The sequence below is a fragment of the Amphibalanus amphitrite genome, unplaced genomic scaffold (assembly GCF_019059575.1).
Source record: "Amphibalanus amphitrite isolate SeventyFive unplaced genomic scaffold, NRLGWU_Aamphi_draft 000331F_arrow, whole genome shotgun sequence".
Lineage (NCBI taxonomy): Eukaryota > Metazoa > Arthropoda > Thecostraca > Balanomorpha > Balanidae > Amphibalanus > Amphibalanus amphitrite.
In genome coordinates, this window is record NW_024881826.1 from 32,192 (window position 1) to 42,092 (window position 9,901).

Sequence of the window (9,901 nt, forward strand, 5' to 3'; positions counted from 1 at the left end):
TCACCCGAAGAGGATTATGTGTCCTGAAATGGATCCGACATCAACTACAGGTTGGCTGGTGGCCTACAGGTTGGCCTCCAGTCCAGAGAGGGAAGCATGAAGACTAGGGGCGATGCGGATCGGTTTTTCCTGAGGATAGCGAGGACGGAAGGAATCTAGCACCCTTGAACCTTCCTTATACTGAATGTATCTGAGGCTGTTAAATCTACTAAGCGCTTTTTCTCGACATCGTCAAGGTGTAATTAACAAAATATGAAATCCGGGAGGATAAATTAAATATAGAAATTGTGGCCAACAAAACATTATCAGTTGCGCTCAACATACTCGTAAGCATGTTCACACACCCATCTTACATATGAGCCATGTAATAATTATTTTTGATAGACATGCTTAAGTTATGAAATCATCTGAAGTGTTTGTAAAGTTCCACGATACGGATCTAATATCCTGCTATGCATTATGACCATTTCTGGTCAGGTCATGTCTTTGAACATACGCCAAATTTTTCAAATGACCTTTAAAGATCAACTTTTGATTCATTCGAAGCGTTTTGATCAGAGGAACACGAGGCTGGTAAAATTAATTTCATGCAAGTTTTAAGCTAAAAACTTTTAAGTGTTTGTGGAAAAGTAATTGGTTTTCTCATAATACCAATGGTGGCAGTTGTTGTTATTTACATGCTAAGCCGTTCACCTTAATTAAATCTGGCAATATTATTCAGACCTAGCGGTAAACGAGCTGATTGTTGTGTTAGGTTAGGCTCTTTCGGTCGATTTCAGAGTGGGAAGGATGACAGGAATTAGGGGGAGACAGGGGGCCTGGGCGGGAGTCCTGGCCCTCATGCTCCGCTGGGGCCGAGCCCATCACGTGGGTTGGATTGGATTGCCCTGACACATGGATACTGGATAGCCCTGGGCGGTGTTTCACGGCCCTGCGCTGCGCTGCTGCATTGTTGCGGCGGATGATAAGAATTCGGCTCCGCGCTAGCGTTGCGAGCTTCCGAGTCTGTTGATGTTTCCATGGAAATTGGAAACCCAATGCACCGGTGCGCGCAACGCACCCTGTCTAAGCAAAATGTTACCACCGATGACCTCTAGTGACATGACCTCTGGCTATGACCCGATCCAAAATTGGCTGAAGTGTTTTTTTCTTCTTTTTGCTACTTTTGACGCTACTTCGAATACCACTCAAATGCCCAAAGCTGAGTTATAAGAATGATGCTCAATCCCAATGGGGATGTTCGGCTTATTTCCTCACCAGGTGGCAGCACTGCCTTCTTTGGACACAGAAACTGTGGCGGCGAATGCGCCACTGTGTTTTGCACTGTGTGGAGTCCGTGCGGTGTCGGTTCGGGGGACTGAATTTCGGTGAATTTGATAGCAATTGATTTGAATTTTGCTCAGATGGGTTGTGAATTTATATTCAGCAAGTGTCACAAACATGGAAAGGCAAGTTTACAAAGGACAGGAGACTTAGAAAGGCTTCAGTTGACGTAGCCGAAGAGAGGCGAGAAGCCGAAGATAGACCGACTCCAAACGGTAATTCCATCGATGTAACACGTTTCCCGACATTTTTTTTTTATGGCGAGCATAACTAAGAGTATAAAATAGTCTAACTTAACTCATAGCTGGAACTTGTATTGCCCATATGAGGTAATTTACCTGTATAAGTTTATTGGCATATCAATATAGGAAATTGACCTGCACCCTTTGAGAAAGGCATTAAAATATGATACATGCTGCTGAGAATGAGTATATAAATTCAAGATTTATTGCAAGCATTTTAGCAGTGTTTTACTTTGTCTGGTACCAAAGATATTGCAAGCAGCTAAAGGTTATGATGGAAAAAGACAAATTACTATTTTGACACCAGCAACCAGAAGGTGTATGTAATAGAACACTAAGCTACCTACTGTTTATGAATTGTTGCAAGTATTGATCATCCTACATGGTGTTACAGGTGCCCAGTGCAATAATGTTTCTGGTGCGGAGTCGTCAGGATGGAGTCCGAGGAATCAAGGAAGGCAGAGGACCTGCGTATGAAGGAACCAGCCCTGCGGATGAAGTTCTGAGGTGCATACAGAGGAATCCCACTGAAAGACCAGGTAGGAGTTGGTGAACAGCTTGTGCACTGCAGTATATCATCCAGAAGTAACTAATAGCCTTTCTTGCAAAATGTTTTTTTTTTAACTCATCACCACCGAAAGCTACTCATTATTGATATAATATCTTCATTTCATCAGGTAAATTATTGTTTACTCTAAGTTTTGATTTACACTGAAGTGAACACTATTTTAGAATATTTACTCAGCTTTTTTAGCAACTAAATACGGGCAAGTTTTTTGTTGTTTTTTTAAAATAAATTTTCACCTTCTAGAATATTTGTATAGGTAACTGCAATAAAAGTGCATTTCAAAATTGCAAATACTTTGTGTAAAGTTCATGGGTCTTGATGAAGTCACTGTATCCAGTTCATCATATCAGATTTCAACTGTGCTTAAACTGCAATGTTTTGCTAATTGCTTCAGTATATAATGTCCTTTTATCTATTTATAGTCACCGTGCTTTTATCCTATCCATGTGTAATCGGTAAGCTTTGCGCCGATTAAAGTTTATCTGTTTCACCGGCGAGAGGAGCCCGGTGACCATATGATGTCTGGACTGGAATTTAATTCAACGGTTTTGCGCGTGATCGTCTGCTATTCAATTGTTGCTTCAGGTATGAACTCGAAGCTGTCCTAGATAATGTAATTAAATGTTTTTTATTGTGTACAGCATATTATTAGAATGGTAAACACTCTTGTTCATGCTTAGAGGCTTTACTGACCAATTAGTATAATGTTTTATATAGCGGATGCCGCGATCGGAGCATCTCATGTGCACTATGTTTTCGCCCATTCAGCTGATCACGGAGGTGTTCGGCTGACTGTGGGCGGGGGGTCTGGATCGAGAGCTCAAGGAGTGAGGTTGCGCTCCTGGCTCTGTTAAAATGTAAACCCGTGTTTACTGAAGGTGAATCGACATAATCAAAAGTGAAGAACATTACATTGTATTTAGCTTTAGGTTACATTTTAACAGAGCCAGGAGCGCAACCTCACTCCTTGAGCTCTCGATCCAGACCCCCCGCCCACAGTCAACCGAACACCTCCGTGATCAGCTGAATGGGCGAAAACATAGTGCACATGAGATGCTCCGATCGCGGCATCCGCTATATAAAACATTATACTAATTGGTCAGTAAAGCCTCTAAGCATGAACAAGAGTGTTTACCATTCTAATAATATGCTGTACACAATAAAAAACATTTAATTACATTATCTAGGACAGCTTTGGTATTTTTGCACAAATCTGTGGTTCCTAAGGGACAATATTACAAGTTTGTGAGACCGTGGAAGGCTGCGGTGATTGTAGCAAAGGTAGGGGACTTGAACTATCGTATCAAGGTCACGGGCTCCAGGAAAACATTACTGGTTCACCATAATCGTTTGAAGCCGCGAACTGAGCCGATAGTTACCCCACCTGTGCCAGAGGTCACTGAGAGTCAGGATGGGGCTGGTGCTGATGCTGCGTCACCGGTGACACGCGCTCAGACCACGCCGCCAGCAGAGATAGAGTCGGTCTCCGTGGACAGTGGGTCAGCGGATGGCCCGGCTGGTGTCACAGCCTGGGCACGATTGCCCATCATCGGCACAGCTGTGCAAGGTAAGGAGCCAGCGATTGAGGAGCAATCGTCCGGCACAGTTCAGATGGCGGTGCCGACACCCGAGTGTCCACCGGTACCCCCGCGGTCTGAGGTACCGCCGCCGGTGCCAGCCAGACGGTCCGAGCGACGGACTCGACCGCCTGATCGCTTTGTCCCAGGCTTGTAGGTAGCCTGATTAACATGAATGCTTCAAAAGGCAAGAGGTAAGAGGTGCGCTCAAATTAACGTAAAATCAGTCGCCCTGATTTTCCTTTTAACTAGCTCAGCAGACAATCGGTTGGCTCCTGGCGCCGGAGTGCGACAGATTTGTTTAACTCTTTATGTAAAGAGAGTGTGCGCGTCGAGCTAGATTCGGTCAATCCCTGGGGACGTTTCTGATTGACATGTCAATGTCATTAAACTCAGTTTGAGTAGGAGCCCTCTAGCAGCCTGTTCAGAGCATCATGGCATGGGATGTAAATAGCATGGTCGGGTTAACCTGTGTTTGGGATGGGACCCAGCGTACCCATTGCCATCATTGACGGTTAGCCATACCTGTTCAGCTAGCTAGTTGATAAGTGAGCGATGCTGTGCGAGATGACGTGTTTGTGTTTTTCGTTGTTGCTGACTGCCAGTCAAAGTCAGCCGGATGCTGCCAGGCATCATCTAGCGACCACGGTGTTATGGTGTCGCGTGGCGCGTGCTGCAACTGCTGATGTTATCACATGAGTATGAGTGTTACTAGATGTAAGTGCACGCCTTTCATTCAAAGGAGGGAGAAGTGTAATCGGTAAGCTTTGCGCCGATTAAAGTTTATCTGTTTCACCGGCGAGAGGAGCCCGGTGACCATATGATGTCTGGACTGGAATTTAATTCAACGGTTTTGCGCGTGATCGTCTGCTATTCAATTGTTGCTTCAGGTATGAACTCGAAGCTGTCCTAGATAATGTAATTAAATGTTTTTTATTGTGTACAGCATATTATTAGAATGGTAAACACTCTTGTTCATGCTTAGAGGCTTTACTGACCAATTAGTATAATGTTTTATATAGCGGATGCCGCGATCGGAGCATCTCATGTGCACTATGTTTTCGCCCATTCAGCTGATCACGGAGGTGTTCGGCTGACTGTGGGCGGGGGGTCTGGATCGAGAGTTCAAGGAGTGAGGTTGCGCTCCTGGCTCTGTTAAAATGTAACCTAAAGCTAAATACAATGTAATGTTCTTCACTTTTGATTATGTCGATTCACCTTCAGTAAACACGGGTTTACACATGCATGCTAAACATATGTATCTCATTATGACTTGCCAAGATCTTTCCCTGTCTTATGCCATTTTTCATTTATTCACAGGTGCAATGCTGCATTGATAAGATCCAGGTTCAAGAGCATGGATGCTACCAGATCCTGTGATTTGAAGTTACCAGTGTCACTGCTGCTACAAATGACATCAGCAACACTTCCTTTGGTGAAAGTTTAGAGGAGCAAACAGTTGGTGCTCTGTGTACAGGGCTGGAAAAAGTGTTTCGGTGGTTGTCGTCCAAAGGAAAAGGGCTTATTTGGTTGTCAACTCAAGATGTCTAACCCGCGCCCCGCTGAGGGTCCTTGATTTCCACGCCCTGCTCGGGAGGGGGGGGGGGGGTCAAACACCCCGCCCTTTTAACTCGGATCCTGGGTCACGTAGTGACAAGCAGTAAACGGCATTCGAAAGAACGTCCAAAATAAGGACGAAAATATGACATTCGTTTTATAGGCTAAGTCAAAGGTGAGGTCACCAGAGGTCATCAAATGAAAGATATTGCCTTTCAATTTTTTTTTTTTTTAAACACCGGCGCACAACTCGGGAACCAATTATAATAGAGCTGTAGCCTGTACAGCGCCGCGGAAAAGATAATTCCGCTCCTTTTTGATAGCGCAGGGCGCACAGCCGTCAGGCTCAATTGTCCGACGATCCGTGTTCCTCGACCTCGGAAGTCCTGAGCCACCATATCCTCGTGGGCATGACATGGCGTGCCCTCCCCCCGGCCTCATCAAAACATTACCGGCAGTGACACGGTCCCATTCAAGATGTCCCGCCGCGGACCTACCCCCAGGCGCCACCGGGGTGGGTTTTGACGTCACAAAAGGAGCCCCGGTGGATTGGAGGGGACGGCGGGGGGCGGCGCTGAAGGGTGCGGACAGGGACCGGCCGAGTCCTGGAATGTACTAGATTTGCCAGACACGTGTTGCCAGCGGACAACCACGGCGACCACTTGGTATGCAATTGGTCGTCTTGATGAGGGTCGCCGATCGGCCGTCCGAACGATGGTCGAACGACGCAGTATATACTAAATAGCTACGGGGAGTTGGAATATGTCTGTGGCTACCAGGAAATTTTCCATTGGGATGCCGCCGCGTACGGGAGGTAACGGACTCGAGAACTGCGAGTCGATATGAGGGGAGGGACAGAGAATGGTTTGCGTGGGCAGAGGTGATTGGGTTGCGTGGGCAGAGGCGGATGGATTGTGCGCTTCTAACCGCACTAAGCGGAAGGAGTTAATCAGTTCAGGCGCTGCGCTTGGTCGCTATAAGATCGTCTTCTCGGTTGTCGTCGACAACGACAAAACGATACAATTTTTCACCCCTGTCTGTGTAGTCAAGCAGTGGAGTTTTGCCACAATCATGAAGTTGATTAAGGTGTCAATTTTTGCTCTGGCTTCGGGGACACCTGGGATCTACATTGCAACCTATGCTAGTGTTCAACATTTTGTGTCATAGTATCACTGATGCAAAGCGTGTTGCATCATACACAAATGAGAGCCAGCAAATTGTCAGATATTTTCTAGTGATAGAGAACTGCATGCCTTAAGCAATTGTTGAAGGTGATAAGTGGTGAATGGTAGGGCTCAGCCACTCAGCTCCTTCCTTCAAAAGCTATCAATCAGCTCTAGAAGAGCTGAGTAGGGGAGAACGGGGTCAATTGTAACATTTTTTGCATTTTATCATCTGGTGCAAACACGTTTGCAGTTATCAAGCTCTTTCTTTTATTTTCAGAAACTATGATGTTTTGTCTTTAAAATGCAGTTAAAACATTTCCGAGATAACTTCTTTTTCGGGTCAAAATTGTTGTCCGAAAAAGTCAATTCAGCTGTTACAATTCACCCCAGATACGGGGTCAAAAGTAACACCACCCGGGGACAATTGTTTATTGTAACATGTTAACTTACAGGCTAGAGCAACACAATTTTTTTCCAAAACTTTGATTTAATAAAAGTATTGAACACTTGTTCATCTTCCCAGACTTGGTAGGTACGGTTCTTCTCAGGAAAAAGGCTTAAAACCTCGCACTTATACAGGGGTTGGATGGACCTCCTCACCCTCGGTTTTTCGCAAATAAATCGCGTACAAAGCTGCCGATTGCGACAAAACTTTAAGTTCTCTTAATTCTAGCAATGTTTCATCTCCCTTGAAAATTTGACGACTTTGACATAATGGCCACTGACCTATAACCTGTTACATTTGACTCCCGCAAAAAAAATGTTACAATTGTCCCCGTCGCGCCTTGACATATTTGAGACGAAACTGGCGCAAAAAGATGTTGCATGTACAGCATTTAATGCTTTCAATTTATGGACAACAAACCTACCAACGCTTACACAAGGTCTGAAGTCGATATCTTTTCAATGGCGGGAATGAGCTAATCAAACATAACGGTATAAAAATTTACAAAATGCTCTAAAAAACACATTACAGTGCACAGCCATCGACATACCCGGCACTTTCGTTTCAAACTCCGTTGGGAAAGGCAGTATAGAATTACGCATTTTCGGTCTTAACATCAGCTCATTCTATTGGTAAGTTTATGAATTATTAACACTGTTACAATTGCTCCGTGTTACATTTGACCCCGCTCTCCCCTAGTCATAGCAATGCTTCATATGTGAAGGCTACTTGACTGAACAGAACATTGTGGATTTGTTAATTAAGTACCTCTTTATTACAAGTTTGTGCCCATTACAAGCCAAGCTTAGTTTACTTAGTTTGTTGCAAGTTTTCCAGGCAGCCTTCACACTTGTGTCGCTGAATATTAAACTTTAACTGAAGACCGACGAGATATTGTCCCTTTCGCATCAGATTGTAATCAGTCAGTCGTGTTGGTAGAAGGTACAGTCTGTCTTATAAGTACCGCGCAAAGTGACGGTGGATCCATCAAGCCTGACCGAGGAAGGGCCTGCTATAATTTTAAAGTCACCGAACCAAATGACCTGGGGAACGGACGAGGATGTCATGTAGAGCCACGCAGAAAACGCCGGTGATTCGTTGCCCATCATTACAGAATGAACGCATGCCGGATGAAGGGTTAAGTCAATAGTCTGTACAAACTATATACAGGGATGTGATTGACTTATCTGACAGTGACGAGCGCTAGAGGTCAACTTAAGACCGTAGGTATGCGTTCTTGTCATGGAATGTGTGCTGCAAATCGATTGTTTCATGCGTGTGAATATATGTCTGAATGTAATACTAATAAGGTTTTTAATTTCAACTGTGTAAGTTAAAATATGTGATAACATCGTATCTTTCGTACTCCGTAGCTTTTGGTGACCATTCGATCAGCTCCCTTTCCTTCCACTCAATGACGATGTAGCAGTTTGCCTTTCACACGCGTCATTGTCTTCCTAATATCGAAATCAACTGTAGCTACTCATTTTAGCAAAATGATGAACCTGAAAAATATATGAAACGCAGTTTCCGTTCGAGGCGCGTCGGCCGCCGTCGCCGCCTGCAGTGTTATCCTCGGCCCGGCCGGCGCGTTGTGTCCAAAGCATACCGTGCTGCCACCTGGCGAGACTTTTCGGAACTCTTAGCGCGAACATCCCCATTTCCCCTCCAACAGGGCGTGAGTGTCTAGGCATTCCTGTGGGGCACGGGCAATGACTATCTCATAATCATTGTGGCCATGAACGTCTGCTGCCATTCTTCAACACCGGTTTCGCTGCGCTGAGCGGTGGCCGTCCCGTTTGTTGGATTCTACAGCTGGCTGGCGGAAAGTGTTACCGGCCGCCCGTCCACCGCCCGCGGGCCGGACCGAGCGGTCCCGCTGACCCTACCTGACCTGAGCCCGGCGCGATATGGGACAGGCAGACGGGGTTCGACTCAGCGAAGGCAGCGCCCACTGGTGCTGGGGACTTTTTTAATAGACCTACTGTACACTGCGACATCCAGCGGCTGGGGCCGGTGCGAGCAGTGCGGTGGGAACGTCAGCAGGAGGATCCCGGTCGCTTGGCAGAAGCGCACGTCCTCCAGCGAGACGTGGCTCTCATGATTGTCCAGCAAGAGGAGGATGGGGTTGTCTTGCCTCGCTTTCGTGTGACGGACGACGTGTGGCAGCACATCTGTGGTGAAGATCTCGGCAGTCATCCAACCGGTCGCCGAATTCAGCGTCAGAGTCCCCGCCCGGTGGAGCACCCCGGCCCAGTCGATCGACGGGCACACGTGCAGGCGCGGGAACAGCAGGACCGGCGGGATGGTGTTCCCGTCGTTGGCGATGCAGCCGATCGCAGTCACCAGCGTTCCGCGCTCCGCGGCAGTGATCTACCCAGTCTGTTTTCGGCCGGTCGGCGCGAGAGTCTTGGGGCAGACGGCGACGTTCGTGATGCCAGTTTCATCCAGGTTCACGATCCGGCCGGGGCCGAAGCTGAATTTCTCCAGCAGGGTGACGAGGTTGTTAAAAAAACTGGTCCACCGCCTTGGCGTTGAAGCCGTTAGCCCGTGCCATCGAGGTAGCCTCCGGGCTGCGTAGTGACAGCTTGTTACGCCTCTGGAAGCCAGCCAGCCAGTCAGTGCCAGCTAGCCCACTAGCTGCCCAGCCTCGCGGAATGCTGACACCGTTCACCTGGGCGAAGTCTGCCGCCGCCCAGCTTCCTGGCTTCATTGCGACTGAGACCGTAGAAACGGTCAGTGCACGCGACGATATAATCAGTCAGCTCAGCCTCCTGCACCGCAGTGAACACTCTCCTTCTGCCCGGCCCTTTAGTGGTCCTGCCGTTCTTCTGACGACGCAGTGAGCGCACGGGGATGCCCGTTTCGGCAGGGACGTCCTTCATCAAGGCGCCATGCCGCACCCGATATACCGCGTTCATCAGCTGGAAGCGACTACACGGTCCGAGCTCCGCAAGCATGTAATTATAACGCAACCAGTAGTGCCCGCGGAGTGTAGAACAGTGAAAACGTGAAATGTTTAA

At 47.1% G+C, this 9,901-nt stretch overlaps 1 long non-coding RNA gene across 1 annotated transcript; it reads left to right on the plus strand.

The window, feature by feature from the left end:
- The first annotated feature begins 1,236 nt into the window (after nt 1–1,236).
- LOC122388677 lies at nt 1,237–5,178 on the plus strand. Its single transcript, XR_006257847.1, has 3 exons — nt 1,237–1,538; nt 1,960–2,104; nt 5,031–5,178. It is a non-coding gene; the product is annotated as an uncharacterized LOC122388677 (long non-coding RNA).
- Nucleotides 5,179–9,901: the final 4,723 nt, after the last annotated feature.